This window comes from Capra hircus, chromosome 4 (assembly GCF_001704415.2).
Source record: "Capra hircus breed San Clemente chromosome 4, ASM170441v1, whole genome shotgun sequence".
NCBI classification, from domain to species: Eukaryota; Metazoa; Chordata; class Mammalia; order Artiodactyla; family Bovidae; genus Capra; species Capra hircus.
Window position 1 is genome coordinate 105259391 of NC_030811.1, and position 17841 is coordinate 105277231.

General features: G+C 44.0%; 1 long non-coding RNA gene across 7 annotated transcripts in view; it reads right to left on the reverse strand.

Annotated features, from left to right (window-relative positions):
• The window catches only part of LOC108635857, a 177142-nt gene that overhangs the window by 154005 nt on the left and 5296 nt on the right, over nt 1–17841 (reverse strand). For 4 of the 7 annotated variants that reach the window (XR_001917986.1, XR_001917992.1, XR_001917987.1 and 1 more), the window contains exon 1: nt 14422–14502. The exons of 2 other annotated variants lie outside the window; for them this stretch is intronic. This is a non-coding gene — a long non-coding RNA (uncharacterized LOC108635857). Of the gene's footprint in view, nt 1–14421; nt 14503–17841 lie in introns of those variants that run through there. One more of the 7 variants, XR_001917989.1, reaches the window with a different exon arrangement.

Below are 17841 nucleotides of genomic sequence, written 5' to 3' on the forward strand. Positions count from 1 at the left end.
ACAGGGAACTGGGCTTTTCCCTTGGAGCAAAGAAAAACATAAATAAAAAAAGAGATGATGAGAGGCTTTTGAGTTGGAACAGGGAAGAACCTTCACAGCTCTAGAAGGGGTGAAACCGATGTCTCTATTCCCTTGACAGGGTCTGGGACTCAGGATGAGAGAACAAAAGGTGCCTTCTGGGGTCTGGAAGCCGGATATCTCCAAAAGCCCTAGTCTCTGTTGATAAGCCCATCTGTCCCTTCCCTGCCACTAAAATCAATAAGGGGACCCTCACTGGTCATTGACAGAGCCATGGTCAAACGCTCACTAACTCCAGGAGGTATGCTTGCTGGCAACGCCAGTTCCTCAAATTCACTTCCTATTGGCAGGGGTTTCTTAGCAGTGCCTGGAGGATAAAGGCTCAGATGAATGTTTGGGCTTGTTTAACAACTTGCTCGCTCTAGGGAGCCAGTGCCAGAGCAACATGACAAATCCCAGCATCACTAAGAAGGAGGTTTGCCTTAGCCTTGGTGACACGAGCTGCCATGTCACCCACTCCATCACCAGACAAAGCACCATCAGCGATGCTTGTAGCTATGAAATCTATTTAGAAATCTGGAGCTAATTCTAGTTACAGAAAGACAAATACGGTAGGAGTCTACTTATCTGATCTACTTAAGAGTGGTTGAAACCACAAAGACAGAAGGCATAATGGCAGTTGCCAGGGGCTGGGAGGGGGTGAGACATTGTTTCAAGGGTACAGAGTTTCAGATTTTTACAAGAGGAAAAGTTATAGGGACGGGTGGTGGTGGTGGCTGCACAGCATGAAAATACTATCACTGAATCGTACACTTCAAAATGGTGAAGGTGGTAAATTCTGCATCATGTGTATTTCAACACAATAAAAAAAAAAAAGGCAAAAAGTCCCTGAAGTTTAATTAACACATATTTGAAAGTGAGATGTAAATTTGCAAGAGGAAGTTAAGAGAAACTGCCTTCAAGGTGGTTTCATCTTCTCAGGCAGCAAGTTTTACTGGGACAATACATTTATTTAGTTGAATCAGTGCTGGGGAGGTAGGGGTGGATGATGAGTTTATAAATCTTTTTAGCTCATGCACCCACAGACTCAGCTCCAGGGGACATCGAATTTCTAACCATTTTACCAAGAGGACGTGTGTACCACAGGGACTTGTGTTACGCAAGTGCCACCAATAAGCTAAGTTACTTTATTAAATGTTTACTTCCTGTTGTATTTGCGCAACTTAGAAAGGCAAGCATGATCGTAATAGTCTGCTAATTGTCTGCTAATTGTCTGCACACTCTTCCCTTCCCACGCTGAAGCCGTATGGCTTCCGGTGGCTCAGATGATAAAGAATTTGCCTGCAGTGTGGCAGACCTGGGTTCAATCCCTGGAGAAGGGAATGGCAACTCACTCCAATATTCGTGCCTGGAGAATTCTATGGACAGAGGAGCCTGGTGGGCTGCAGTCCATGGGGTCACAAAGAACTGGACACAGCGGAGCCACTTTTGCTTTGCTTCATCCTGAGTATAGAGATATACTCTAATAGTTATACAGGGAATGAACTCCATTAGAAGCAGGATTCAACGGAAGGGGCCAAGTGAAAGACCTGAAAAAATGTTTTTCTCTCTGAAATTAGAAAAACCAGCGATATAAGAATTATTTGCTATCTGCAAAATATTTTAAGTGGTGAAATAACTTAGAGAACTTTTAGAAGATAACTCTATTGGGTCAAAATCCCTTTTTTCTGCTTTGATATGTGTGATGACTAATTTTATATATTAACTTGGCTGGGCTTTGGTGCCCAGATGTATGGTCAAACACCATATGCTATTGTGAAGGTATTTTTTGAGATGTGATTAATCTTTACATTAATAGACTTTGAGCAAAGTAGAATACTCTCCAGAGTGTGGGTGGGCCTCATCCGATCAGCTGAAGACCTTAAGAGAAAAGACTGAGGATCCTTGAAGAGAAAGGAATTTGCCTCTAGACTTGATCTGTAACATCAACTCTTTCCTGGGTTGGCTGGTCTGCCCTGCATATTTTGAACTTACCAGCAAGCCCCACAGTCAGTGAGCCAGTTCCGGACAAAAATTTATATATATGTGTATGTGTGTGTGTGTGTGTGTGTGTATGTATGTGTATGTGTGTGTGTGTGCATATATATATATATATATATATATATATATATGTATATCTCCTATTGGTTTTGTCTCTCTGGAGGACCCTGACTGATGTAACAATTACCTTTGGAGTTATAACTGCAAATTTAAAAAGTGTGCTGGCACTGCTTTTGAAAGGCTGAGACTCTGAGAACAAGTTCTGTGGGGAAATGTGGGTGGTACTCGGCCATTATGCTCTCTCAGGGACTATACATGAGAACCCTTCTAATGTGATCAAGCCGGATCTCATTTTCAGCCACCGACCTTCTTTTAGGTCAAATGTGCACCATGGTTGGTTTACTGACTGATTAGCTAGAAAGGCAAAAGTGGCATTTAATCAGAGGAGCATGTCCAAACAAGAATCAATGTCCCTTTTCTCCTGGCAGCCTCAATTCAGTTAATAATTAAATTTTTGTTGAATGCTAACTATATTTAGAGTACTGAACTAGATGCTGTTGAGAGTGAAAAAGAAGTTAAAAAACTGTACCTGTGTTGAGCCTACACATTGACGGAGCACATTTAAGTCCACGTGTTGACAGCAAATCAAGTACAATGATATTTCAGAAAACCATCTTGTTAGGGAATGACAGGTGCTACCCAAAGCATTTTTCTTCTAACCAAAGAGCAAATTCATTTCCATGAATTTTTTCATTCCATACCAAAAATGTATGGTAAAGCGAAAGAGATGTTAAGTGTAAATGTAAAGAGAAAAACAATGCTGGAGGTTTCTATAAAGTGTCCATATTATCCATTAGTAAGGAAATCTAAAAACGCTGCTATCCTAGTTGAGAATCTTTATTTATAACTCCAAGGTTGACTTAACTGAATCATTTGGGAAATGCCTTGGGAGTTCTGGACAAACCAGATCTATACTCTTCCTCTTAAACCATCCTAATTGACACAAAGTTCATGCTTCTTGTCATAAATCTTAGTAGATCTTAGTTTATCTTTAAGACTTTCATTTTACAAATGCCGGCCTCAGTTCCTGGAGTTGGAGTGATCTGCTCTATCCCTTAGCTAGTTACTTTAGCTAGTTCACCTGCTTAGTCCTACAGCTAGTTATATAGCAATGTCACTACTCCAAACCAGTTCTTCTAACTCCAAGGAATGTGTTGCTTTTGTTTTCCTGTCCCCAGCTGCCTAGAAACAGGGTAACTGGTCTGTGGGGAGCCCGTCACACATGGCCCACTCCCAAAGGCTAGGCCAGTTCTGGTCCAGACTCAGGCCACTGTCCAGCCTGTGGCTGGTTAAGGCCTCAGAGTCAGATACTGAAGAAATGGTCATTTCCAGCCTTCCTGGCTCCAGGTCATTTCTGGGTTACGTGTATCCAGGAGGGGGATGAGTTATGAGTTAGACATGTAGGTTTGGTTGAAACTGGGAAGCCCAGCTACTGTCACAGAAACTCAGCTTTTATTCTCTTCTGCACAAGGAACTGCTTTAGAAACATGATTCAGAGAGCAGCAGCTCTTGCCAAACTGCTGTGGACTATTCATAGAGTGTCTCTTCAAGCTGAGCTGAAATTGAAGAGCTGTTCAAGGAATTCAAAACCCACAGCGCTTTAATTTTACATCTACACTTAATAAAAATCCTACCTTCCTTCCTCACAGTATCAGGACCAAAGAGGCCCTGTTCAGTCCTCTGTGCTCTGGAAGCAGACTATAATTTAAGGGAGATCCAATTTCACTGGGATTAATACTTAATTCCATACATGATGCTGTGGTGGTGGTGGTTCACTTGCCAAGTTGTGTCTGACTCTTTGTGACCCCAGGCTCCTCTGTCCATGGGATTTCCCAGGCAAGAATACTGGAGTGAGTTGCCATTTCCTTCTCCAGGGGATCTTCCTGACCCAGAGATCAAATCCGCGTCTCCTGCTTGGCAGGTAGGTTCTTTACCACTGAGCTTCCTGGTAAGCCCACATGGCACTGTAGGTATTGTTTCACCATTACCACTGGCTATCATTCGTAAACACTGATTCCTCTTCACATTGATACCAAATTTCCTCTGCAGTTTCCACAATACAATGTCTTCTATTCAGCAGTCACTCCAGACCCCTTAACCATCTGCCTTGAGGTTCTCACTCCAACTCTAGGGAGGGAAACTGACACATCTCAGATGGGAGCCCAAGGGTGTCAGTAGACATGAATACAGTTGGTGAGGGTGGGCATGGGTGGGCCACTAAGCATTTCATAGCTCCCACCATGCTACAGAATGAGGGGCCAAGAGCTTGCCTTGTTCAGGGGTAGGGTGGATGTCTCCAAGAAGACATGTTGTATAAGAGGCAAAGGGTTACGTACAACAGACCAGGTTCAGTTCCCTGTGCACCAAATCCATGACCAGCGCTCATGCCTACTGGGAGTGCAGCTGGTCTTTAAGGGATTCCAGCCCTAACTGCACTCATTAACTCACTGCTCAGGGCCTGACCAGCCCCTGGGTCTTCATCACACACAGAGCAATGCCGGCCTTCTGTTCTCACGTGATACGGAACCCCATTCTCCTTGCTCTCAGCCTAGCGCCCTGTCCACACTGCCTCTCCGCACCATGCTGCCATGCACAGTTACTTCAGCGACCCCCACGAGAATAAAGTGACCCCTAACAGAGGTTAGAAAGCCTGTTCATCATATACACGCAATATGCCAAAACGCTTATTACATCCACCTTCTCGTGGGAAAAGGACAATTATATTTCTAGAATGGATTCTGATTTTAAAAATTTTTATCCATGTGACTTTCAATTGATTCCCTCACATCTCCTTCAATTATATACATGAGCATAAACTTAAGCATTCTTCAACCCTTCTCAGAAAACCAAAAACCCCACCAGCCTGGAATCCTTGCTTCCTCTTCTATTTTTTTTTTTTTTGCTATTGTTTAGTCGCTAAGTCATGCTTGACTCTTTCGTGACCCCCTGCACTATAGCCTGCCAGGCTCCTCTGTCCATGGGATTCTCCAGGCAAGAATACTGGAGTGGGTTGTCACTTCCTCCTTCAGGGGATCTTCCTAATCCAGGGATCGAACCTGCATCTCTTGCATCTCCTGCTTGGCAGGTGGACTCTTTACCACTGAGCCAATGGGAAGCCCCTCATATGCTTTAGGAAAGAATTAACCTCTTTGAGTCATACTTTCCTTCCTCTCTCCATATATATACAGAAATGATTGATCAGCAATTGGGTGGCTTGGTTCCTAGCCTCCTAAAGAGCAACGCAGTCATGCTTGTTTCCGCTGAAATCTCTTCCTTTTAATCATGTTAGTAGTGAGACTCTTTCAGAGAGCAGGGAAGCAGCTCATCGATGTCATTTAGTAGATGGCATCCACAGGGAGGGCAGATGCTGAGAAAGCCACCTCTCCATGCAGAGTCTGCTCCCATTTCAGGGCTTCTGAGACACAGATGTCCAGAGAGCCAGAGGGAGAACAGAAACCTTGCCAATCAGGATTCAGAAGCAGCGCTGGTGATTCAGATGTGTGGCACCATCTACTCATCTGTTTCAGTGACTGTCTGAGTCATGTTCTTTCTTCAAGATCAAGAAAGCATAAAGCAATTAGTGGTTTGGAGGAAATGATTATGAAGAAAGGAGGTTGTTTTCACAATCCACAGGTACTCACATTCTTTTGTACATGTGACATGCAGGTCCCAACTTAGATCTAATTTCCATGCATGCCTTGGAAATTCTGGAATATCAGGACCAACTGTGAGTCCAATTTGCACAGGGACATATTCATACTCCTGGGAGAAAAGGCAAAAGCTATCTCAGATCTGACGGTTGGATTCCTCAGATGGGATAACTTGACTGAGCAGAAGATGTGTCCAAAAAGGCCCAAGTCTTCCTCACCTGATTGCTCAGACAGTAAAGAATCCGCTTGCAATGCAGGAGACCCAGTTTCGATCCCTGGGTCAGGAAGATCCCCTAGAAAAGGGAATGGTAACCCACTCCAGTATTCTTGCCTGGAGAATTCCATTGACAGAGGAGCCTGGTGTGCTACATACAGTTCTAGGGGTCCCAAAGAGTTGGACATGCCTGAGCAACTAACACTTGGACTCTGAAGCAACTGGGGCTGCCTGTGGTTCAGCAGTGGTGAAGATAGGGAAGAATAAACCTAGTCTGAGGTCATTAGGAAAAGCTGAGGGTTGAAAGCTGGAAATACCATCCATGATGGTCATTATGAAGGATAATATATCCACAGAGTCTAGGGTTAGAGTCACACTAGATCAGATTGAAAGCAGGACAGGAATAAGTGAAACAAGATAGATGCTGACTCCGGGTATTGGTTGGCAGCTGGAGAGAATGGGGCTTGTTAGAGCCGCTCAAGGGATTCCTGCCCACAGCGGTAGAGATGGAGCAACCATCAGAGTCAATAAGAGTCCCAAATGCAGTACTTGGACGCAGTCTCAAAAATGACAGAATGATCGCTGTTCGTCTCCAAGGCAAACCATCAGTGTCACAGTAATCCAAGTCTATGCCCCAACCAGTAACACTGAAGAAGCTGAAAGTGAATGGTTCTATGAAGACCTACAAGACCTTCTAGAGCTAACACCCCCAAAAGATGTCCTTTTCATTATAGGGGACTGGAATGCAAAAGTAGGAATTCAAGAGCTACCTGGAGTACCAGGCAAATTTGGCCTTGGAGTACAAAATGAAGCAGGGGAAAGACTAAGAGTTTTGCCAACAGAATGCACTGTTCATAGCAAACACCCTCTTCCAACAACACAAGAGAAGGCTCTACACAAGAACATCACCAGATGGTCAATACCTAAATCAGATTGATTATATTCTTTGCAGCCAAAAATGGACAAGCTCTATACAGCCAGCAAAAACAAGACTGGGAGCTGACTGTGGCTCAGATCATGAACTCCTTATTGCCAAATTCAGACTTAAATTGAAGAAAGTAGGGAAAACCGCTAGACCATTCAGGTATGACCTAAATCAAATATCTTGCAATAATAGAGTGGAAGTGACAAATAGATTCAAGGAATTCGATCTGATAGACAGAGTGCCTGAAGAACTATGGGTGGAGGTTCATGACACTGTACAGGAGGCAGTGATCAGGACCATCTCCAAGAAAAAGAAATGTAAACAGGCAAAATGGCTGTCTGACGAGGCCTTACAAATAGCTGAGAAGAGAAGCTAAAAGCAAAGGAGAAAAGGAAAGATATACCCACTTGAATGCAGAGTTCCAAAGAATAGCAAGAAGAGATAAGAAAGCCTTCCTCAGTGATCAATGCAAAGAAATAGAGGAAAACAACAGAATGCAAAAGACTTGAGGTCTCTTCGAGAAAATTAGAGATAACAAGGGAATATTTCATGCAAGATGAGCACAATAAAGGACAGAAATGGTATGGACTTAACAGAAGCAGAAGATATTAAGGAGAGGCAGCAAGAATACACAGAAGCACTATACAAAAAAGATCTTCATAACACAAATAACAATGATGGTGTGATCACTCACCTAGAGCCAGACATCCTGGAATGTGAAGTCAAGTGGGCCTTAGAAAGTATCACTACAAACAAAGCTAGTGGAGGTGATGGAATCCCAGTTGAGCTATTTCAAATACTGAAAGATGATGCTGTGAAAGTGCTGCACTCAATATGCCAGCAAATTTGGAAAACTCAGCAGTGGCCACAGGGCTGGAAAAGGTCAGTTTTCATTCCAATCCCAAAGAAAGGCAATGCCAAAGAATGCCCAAACTACCACACAATCACACTCATCTCACATGCTAGCAAAGTAATACTCAAAATTCTCCAAGTCAGGCTTCAATAGTATGTGAACCATGAACTTCCAGATGTTTAAGCTGGATTTAGAAAAGGCAGAGGAACCAGATATCAAATTGCCAACATCCACTGGATCATCAAAAAAGCAAGAAAGTTCCAGAAAAACATCTACATTTGCTTTATTGACTATGCCAAAGCCTTTGACTGTGTGGATCACAATCAACTGTGGAAAATTCTGAAATAGATGGGAATACCAGACCACTTGACCTACCTCCTGAGAGATCTGTGTGTAGGTCAAGAAGCAACAGTTAGAACTAAACATGGAACAACAAACTGATTCCAAATCAGGAAAGGGGTACGTCAAGGCTGTATATTGTCACCCTGCTTATTTAACTTATATTCAGAGTACATCACAAGAAATGTCAGGCTGGATGAAGCACAAGCTGGAATCAAGATTGCTGGGAGAAATATCAATAACCTCAGATATGCAGATGACACCACCCTTATGGCAGAAAGTGAAGAGGAGCTAAAAAGCCTCTTGATGAAAGTGAAAGAGGAGAATGAAAACTTTGACTTAAAACTCAAAATTCAGAAAACTAAGATCATGGCATCTGGTACCATCACTTCATGGCAAATAGATAGGAAACAAAGGAAACAGTGGCAGACTTTATTTTGGGGGGCTCCAAAATCACTGCAGATGGTGACTAAAACCATAAAATTAAAAGATGCTTGCTCCTTGGAAGAAAATCTATGACAACCTAGAGAGCATATTAAAAAGCAGAGACATTACTTTGCCAACAGAGGTCCATCTAGTCAAGGCTACGGTTTTTCCAGGGGTCATGTATGGATGTGAGAGGTGGATTGTGAAGAAAGCTGAGGCCAAAGAATTGATGCTTTTGAACCGTGGTGTTGGAGAAGACTCTTGAGAGTCCCTTGGACTGCAAGGAGAGCCAACCAGTCCATCCTAAAGGAAATCAGTCTTGAACATCCACTGGAAGGACTGATGCTGAAGCTGAAGCTCCAATACTTTGGCCACCTGATGCGAAGAACTGACTCATTGGAAAAGTCCCTGATGCTGGGAAAGGTTGAAGGCAGGAGGAGAAGGGGACGACAGAAGATGAGATGGTTGGATGGCATCACCGACACAATGGACATGTGTTTGAGTAGGTTCCAGGAGTTGGTGATGGACAGGGAAGCCTGGCTTGCTGTAGTTCATGGGGTTGCTAAGAGTCGGACACGACTGAACTGAACAGAACTGAACTAGAGCCACTCGAAGAACCAGAGGCAGGACAGCCCCGTAGCACCAACAGTGAAATGTCTGCTCTATGCTGCACTGGTAATAACCTTTAAATGTCCTCTGGCCTAATTTCTAGGACATTCTTGCCAAGTGGCATGTGTCTAATCATGAGGCAAAGTCCCCAGCACTCCCAGTGCCTAGATAGTCTTTGGAGCGCCTGGACAGAAGTGGCAGCCACAGAGGAGAGGCTATATGAGTATATGGATGGCAGTGGGTGTTGGGAGGTGGTCTACAGACAGACAGGCATGTGGCTACCTGCCGCTAGATACAACAGCTCCTAAAACTGTAAGTGACTCTTTGCCAGAAGCTGCTCTCAGTAGGATGCCCCTTTGCTCAACACTGTAGCAAAGCTCTGTTTTAAGTAACTCCTAATGAGTCACCCCCATGCTCTACTCATCTCCTGCTCAAGCACACCTTTCAAGTCTTAATCACACAACAACTTGCCTAACTTGGTAGTTCTTTCACAGATCAAAGAAGTAGAAATGAAGAATAGGTAATTAACCGATGAACAGATCTATTCCCTAGCGTCAATAATCTCCCAAACTGTGTGAACAAGATAGCATTGTCGACCACAAATTGGTACTTGAGTTGGACACCTGCCATCTACTTCTATAAGGATCAAACCATGTCCTGCTGCAGCTGCTGACCTCCAACACCTCCTGAAGGAGCTCAGGATGGAGAGCAGAAATTAGGCACTCTGGGCACTGGGAAAACTGGCAAGACAGGTCTTCAGATAGTTAGATATTCTTAGGAGTTGATCTTAGGAGTCCAATTCATATATCTATCTTAAATCTATAAAATCACTAAAATCCTTCATGGTGACGACTGTTTCTCGCGACTAGCAGAAGTTTCACAATAACAGCAGAAACTTTCTTAAAAAAAAAAAAATTAGCAAGCAGTGGGACAGATTCAGGAACAAGATGACACGTTGGGGAGCAGGGTGGGATAAAGGCAATACCTGCTTCTCCAGGCGGCAGTCCTGGAGCAGAGGCTCGGAAAGAATCCCTGTCTCCACAGTCACTCTCCACTCTCTCCCTTCCAGCTCCAACATGCAATACCTTCTCCCACGGCTGTCTCTGCGGCCCTTGTTCATATAAATTCTGCCGAGCCACTCTCCTGCAAGGAATTACTCAGTGGGTTCTCACAACCCAGACCGCAGGGTCCAGCCTTCACCGGCTCCTGTCCGCCTGGTGGAGTCATTCACATTTCTTCCTGCTCATTTCTCTTGCCCTGCAGCCACCTGGCAGCCTTTCTGTCCCTCCATGGACAGAGTTCTTTCCCATCCCAGAGTAACTTTCCTTTCTGTTCCCTCAATCGGGAAGGTTCTTCCTCCGGCCCTTTCCATGGCTAGCTGTGCCTCCATCTCCCAGGGCTCAGCTCACGTGACCTCCCTACACAGCCGACCTCTAATCAGTGCCTTTTCATTACATTCATCCACCTCCTCACAAGGTTCATTCTGTTTTTAACTCTAAGGGCAAGGATCTTGCATGTCTCGCTTATGATGTCTCAGTGAATACATAACGGGCACTCTGATGAGTTTGTTTCATTCTAAGTTCAATGAATGAAAGAATTCTCACTTAGGAGGTGGGGCTAGCACAGGAGAGGAACGAGCAGGACAATGCTGTGTGGAAGGCATTCTGAACCATTACCCCATCACTCTTCATCCCTGGGATGGGGGCCTTCCCTTTGTCTCTCTGGTTGGCTCCAGGCCCCTTTCCTGTTATCTTATCCAGAACAGGCAGCAGCAGCCAGTGCAGACTTCAAGCCTAGATGGAGCAGGTTCCAAGGTGCCATGGCATGAAGAGATTGGCCAGAGCTCTCCGGCTCTAACATATCCATCCCACCTACTTGCCATGCCATCTTTTTTTTTTTTTTTTTTAAATTTAGATGTAGTTGACATCATGTCTGAAATTCTTCTATTAGCATTACAAGTTTGCCTATCTGCTAAGACATTGCCTCCTGGGTCCTCTTCCCACCCCCGCCCCCCCCAATGTAAACTAGGCAGAGTAACACAAAAGGTCATCCCAGATCGCTGCCATTAAACACACAGAAGGGATCCTCCCTGGGACTGAAGCAGAACCAGGTGGCTTCCCTTTGCCAGATACAGAAAGTGCCAGGAGGCCATCACTCCTACCCTGACAAGGTAAAAAAAATCATCTTAAAAAAAAAATTTATTAAAAAATAAAACAAATTGATTAATATATTATTGTAATATCATTCCCTTTCCAAGTAATTTATAGCAATTAGCTCTTGTTTATAGAACCCTTTTCTTTATTTTGGTGACATCAGGATCAGGTGGGATCTAGTTCCCCCACCAGGGTTCGAACCAGTGGTCCCTGAAGTGGAGGCATGGCGTCCTTACCACTGGACCGCCAAGTAAGTCCCACAAACTCAGCTTTACAAACAGAACGTCTGGAGCAAGTGGTGAAGAGAAACCAAGGGAAGCGCAGGGCCCTCTCAGCTTGCCATGAGCCTGGCCTGCGCACCGCTCCGCTCCCCTCACACACCAGCCAGCCGCAGGCCTGGAGGGTTTAGCCTCATCTAACTTCTACTGGAGGGAGGCCTCCTCCTCCACAAACTGAAGAATAACAGGACTGGATCAGATAATAGCCCTGAACCTGTCCAACTTGCCTCACAGGGCAATTATGGAGACGGAATGTGATGAACGCTGTCATCTGCTCTGAGTTGTGCAAATATAAGCACTGACAAGGACTTGGGGAGCTCAGCCCTGGGCGGCTCCTCTCCCTACCTCTCGAATCATTCGAGTTTCCAACAAGAGAAAAACTCAGACCCCGGCGGACACAGCTCAGAACCAGCACAATGTATGCTGGCGTTTTAGGTCTAACTACCAGGGCTTGAAGATGACGTTCTGAAAATCACTCTCTTTGAGTGGGAACACGATTCCCCGGCCTGCTCTTGGGCTTCTCAGTTCTCCTTGCCCCACCCCGACTCCCACACAGGCACAACCCATACGCTCTTCTTCCTCTAAGAGAGAGGGTCCAAAATCAGTCCTACTGACCTGAAGAAGGATCAGTCTTGAGCAGGAAGCCAGTCTCCATCGAGGTCGACCTACGACTCTGGGGTACACGGAGGTTGGGTCAGCATCTCTGGCGGGTACTACGGAAGTCTGCCGCAGACCGCGTTGGCGCTTGCGCAAATCACCCAGCTCGCTAACACAGGTGTTTTGACTTGGTAATGCAAATCCAGACCGTTAAACTCATCAAGTGTTTTCACTTAAACCTGAAATTTTTGCTATTGGTTTTCTTGCTTTCTTGGGCTTGGCTTTCAAGCCCCTAAAATACTAAGGGGGCTTCCTAGATGGCTCAGTGGTAAAGAATCCGCCAGCAATGCAGGAGACACGAATTTGATCCCTGGGTGGAGAAGACCCCTTGGTGAAGGAAATGGCAACCCACTCCAGTATCCTTGCTGGGAAATCCATGGACAGAGGAGTTTGGCTACAGTCCACCCGTTCGCAAAGAGTCAGACATGACTGGGCAACTGAGCATGCACACACGCAAAAGACTTTCTATTTATTAGCTAAAGCTCTGTAAGAGTTGGTTTCTATTGTGGCCCACGAATTCTCTCCACACTTGACCTAATCCAGGTCCCAGAGGTGTACTGCATTCACGTTTACTACAAGAAGCATAGCCAAAGCAGCTCACTGATCACTAAGAAAAAATTAATGCTGAAGAAAAAACATCAGGTCATAAAAGAAGAACAGGAGTAGGCCCTTTTTACAGATGAAAAAAGCAGTTTAAAGACAGCTCCAGAGATTTGGCCAAAACCCCACCACTATATATAAAACTAACAGAGATGGTCCTAGAGCCTGTGCCTCCCAGCCCCACTTATCCTTATTTTCACGGTACAGGGTGAAAAGGACTGCTTTGGCAAGATGACCCAAGGTGAAGACTGCACAGCAAGTGTACCACTTAGGATTAGGTTCAGTTGTCAAATAACAGGAAAAAAAAGAAAAAAAAAATATATATATATACTTATAATATGGGTTTCCCTGGTGGCTCAGCTAGTAAAGAGTTTGCCTGCAATGCAGAAGACCCGGGTTCGATACCCAGGTTGCAAAGATCCCTTGGAGAAGGGAATGGCAACCCACTCCAGTATTCCTGCCTGGAGAACCCCATGGACAGAAGAGCCTGCTAGGCTACATTCCATGGGGTTGCAAAGAGTTGGACATGACTGAGTGACTAACACACACATACCTCTACAAAAATAGAAATAAAAAGTCCAAGCCTAGCATGGAGACTCAATAATATCACTGGGCCATCCAGGCTCCTTCCAGCTTCCCTACCCACCTTCCTTAGGGAGCATCCCCTGTCCTCTTGTTGTCACGATGACTTCCAGATTTTCAGCCATTATATCTATGTGTCAGGCAAGAAAGGATGAACTAAAAGAAATAGGCACTCAAGCCAGCTTAGTTAGTCCACTCTAAAGAACTATCCCCCAGATCCCCATTCCATGCCTTCTGTTTGCCCTTAATTGACTAGAACTGGGCTATAATTATCTCTAGCTTCAGAGGAGGTAGATATATTAGCGCCCTGGATAAAACTCGGGTTCCGTGAGTAAGCAAGGGAAAAACATTTTCATCAATCAACTAGTAGTCTCCCTGATGGCAAGGGTGGGCTCTGGGTGCCACCAGGGGCCAATCCTATTCTATCACACAGGAAAAAATACAGAGGAAGCAGTCAAGTCCCATGGAAAACCCTCAGGAAACCCTCAGGAAAGCCCTCAGTGATTAAGTTTTACTTAATCACTTTCAGCCTTTCAAACACTGATCCCTCCCTCCTTACTGAGCCCCTACTTTTCCTTTGGCTTCCAGAAACCATATCTGAATTTCTTCTCAATGTCCTTGGCTAGGTTCTCTTTCCCTCCTGACCTCTCACACTGGGCAGACCCAGGCTTCGGGTGGCTTCTCAATCTAGCCCTCTCCGTGAAGGCCTCATCCAGCCCCTGACTTTATATAACCTTTATATAATAAAGACTCCCCGGTTTTGATCTCTAGTTCTGCCCTTTACCTTCTAGTCTCTCTATCTGTGCCTGAACTCTCCCCTTAGGTTTCACAGGCCTCTCAATACTAACAGGTCAAAAGCCGAAGTCTGTACGCAGGCCCCTAAACTGATTTCTCCCCAGTGTTCTCCACCTGCAGAATCACACCACCATTCACATGCTCAAGCCCAAAGCTCAGTGTCATTCTTAACTTCTCCCACCCGAAAGCCAGACCTTCAAAGTGCATCTAGCAACCTCTCACCAAGTTCAGAGGTACATTCCTGGTCCAAACCACCATCACACCATCTCTCAGCAGTATACACAACTGCCTCTTCACTGGTTTCCCCATGTGTTAGTCAATTTTTTTGTGTCCACTTGACTAGGTCATGGGGTGTCCGCATCTTTGGTTACACAAGTTTCTGGGTGTGACTGTGAGGTTATTTCTGGGTGAGACTAACATTCGAGTCAGTAGGCTGAACACAGCAGATCTCCCTCCTCATTGTGAGTGGGCCTCATACAATTCACTGGAGACCTGAATAGAAGGAGAAACCTGAGCAGGAGAGAATCTGCTCTCTCAGCCTGTTTTCAGCCTGGGTCTTTTGTCTTCTCTCAACTTTGGACTCGGACTTGGGATCTCCAGCTTGCGACTACAGGTCATGGGACTTCTCAGCTTCCGTAACAACGTGACCCAGTTCCAAACAAACAGACAAATAAATTCAGTTATTCATTCACTCCTTCTATTGGTTCTTTTTCCAGAAGAACCCAGACTCCTTCACTTTGCTTCATTCCTTCTCTCCTATAGTCAGTTTTTCACACTGCAGCCAGAGTGAGATTTTTAAAATGTAAATCAGGTTCTGCCCTTTTGCTCAAAAGTAGCCAGTGGCTTATGGGATGTTCATTATCTTCTCCAGCTGCATCTCTGTTCTTCCCTCACCCACGCTCCTACAGTTACACTGATCTGCTTGCTGTTTCTTACACACACCAAGCATATTCCTGCCACAAAGCCTTTATCCCTGCTGTTCCCCATTCCTACAGTGCTCTGCCCTCAGATCTTCACACGGCTCGTCCCCCCAGGCGACTCAGGTCTCTGCTCCTAAGCTGTCTCTTCCAGGAAGCCTTTCCTGCTGGCTGATCTTATCATTCTTCATCCTTTTACTCTACCTTATTTTATTTTCATAACACATATCACTACATAATATGATGGTATCTATCGATTTACTTATTTGTCTTCTCCATGAGAATGTTTACTCCATGAAAGCAGGGATTTTGGTTTGTTCAGCGCCACTTTATCCCCAGTGCCTGGTTATGTAGTCAGTTGCAATGGATTGAATATTAATGTCTCCCCTGCCAAATTCACATGGGAAAGCCCTAATGCCCAATGTAATGGTATTAGGAGGTGAGACCTTTCAGAAGTAGAGGGGAGCAAAATTTGCTACCCTAAAATAACTCTTTGGCCTGTGGATTATTTTGAGATAAAAACAATGAAAGCCCAAAAGACTTAGGAAGAAACTCTGGCCTTCTTCCTAACGCCATCACCCGTAGATAGAGGACTGGTTCTAGGGAAGCAGCTACCACCATAGGTAACTGTAGTATGAACTAAGTGTGTAGACAGGGAAGAACCTAGCAAAGTCTGTATGTCAAAATTCCTGTCTGGGTCCTATTGTCTCTGCAGGGCTCAGCAAATACCTGTTTACCAAACAGTTGCTTTTCCATCTCCATGTGTATTGCTTTCCTCCGCTTTGAGTTTCTAGACCACTACTCACAACACCTTCTTTTGTCTTTAGCTGAAGATTGTACTTAAGGTGAGGGCTTCAACTATATTGGCAAACTTCTTCGTTTTCCTGGACCTCACCTGTGTATACATGTTATTAAACTTTGATTTTCTCCTGTTAATCTGTCTCATGTCATTTAATTCTAAGACCAGCCAGAAGAACCTAGAAGGGTAGAAGAAACTTTCTTCTTCTCTGACAGAATTAGGTCATGAGGGGGAAGGTCTTGTGAATGACACTGGTGCCCTTAATGAAGGGACCCCAGAGAGCTCTCTCACCCTCTTTCTGCCAGGCAAGGATATAACAAGAACACAGCAGTCTGTGAACCAGAGCAGGCTTTCACTAGAACCTCATCACATTTATACTCTGATCTCAGACTACTAGCCTCCAAAGCTGTGAGAAATAAATGTTTGTTGTTTAAATACCCAGTTGATGGTAATTTGTTATAGAATCCCAAACTAAGTCATAGCACTCAATAAAAATTTGTTGATTGAGAGAGTGAATTCATAAGAGGGGAAAAAAAAAAAAACCGCTTTAAGAGACACTAACCATGATAGGAATGTAAGTTTTTTCCTACAGAGGCTTATATAGGGCTTCAGAACTTTATTCTTTAGCCTACGCTGAAATCCCAAGAGACAGGTGTATCAAGCTGGCCATAATCTAAAAGGAATCCTCTGATGAAAGACATAATATGCTCTATTTAAGTTAATACTAATTCCTTCCGTCTTACAATAAGCCCTGCTAACTTTCAACAATATAATCCCTAACTAGCAGGCGATGGAAATTCTAGAAAGTGGGATGGAAAGTTTTGCTTTCCTTTCCAAATGGCATTGAAAATATAACCCAAGTATAAGCTCAAGAAACATGAGACAAAGTGTTATATTCTAATCTACGTAGGCTGTTGCTAACCTTGAATTTTAGGAACTGACTGGGTTCCTGACATCAAACTCTCTGTAGCAGGAGGGGTAAGGAAAGCATGGGCTTTCTGACCAAGCTGTGCTTTTTAAACAGAGTTTCAAGGTATGTGTAAGAAGGGCACAAATGTAGAGTAGGGGTCAGCACACATGTGGCAAAGTGAGAAGTAAGAGCAATTAGCGTGATGGTAATGGTTCCAGAAAAGTCAGTGACCATAGCAAGGCAGGACCCTAATGATAAGGAAAAAAATACCCCATCAGGAGTGGAAAAGTGCTGGAAGAGAAAGTTACAAAAGATTCATTGCTGTTAAAGCAATAGCAGATACTTTTTCTTAAACGCTAGTTCACATTTCTTGAGATCATGTGTATAAACATGAAAGAAAGCACTAGAAAACACCATGAACAATTTTTTTTACTATTTTTTACAGTGAGAAATATATCTTAGTAGACACTAACCCCAGAATCAACCAAAGAGAATGACTAATTATGTAAAAAATGCTACAGAAAAAACTTATAAAAAATTAGAACGTAGGTAACAAACTGGGAAAAATATTTGTCTAATGTATGACCAAGTGTGAATTTCCTTGGTATATAAAAACCCGCAATTAATCAATAGTTAAAGTGAATAGCCCAATGACAAGAAGTAATTAGACTGCTTATAAGCATAATCATTTTGAATAAGCAAGCTGAACTCACTGGGCATGAGCAAAAATACAATTTTTCTTTTTCCAAAAGCTGCTGTGAACTGTTCTGTCTTTTTTTTTTTAATTGAAGTATAGTTGATTTACAATATTGTGTTAGTTTCTGGTAAACAGCAAAGTGATTCAGTTTTAGATAGATAGATAGATAGGGCTTTCCTGGTGGCTTAATCAGTAAAGAATCTGCCTGCAATGAGGAGATCACCTGCAATGCAGGAGGTACAAATTCAATTCCTCAGTCAGGAAGATCCCCTGGTGAAGGAAATGGCAACCCACTCCATTATTCTTGCTTGGAGAATCC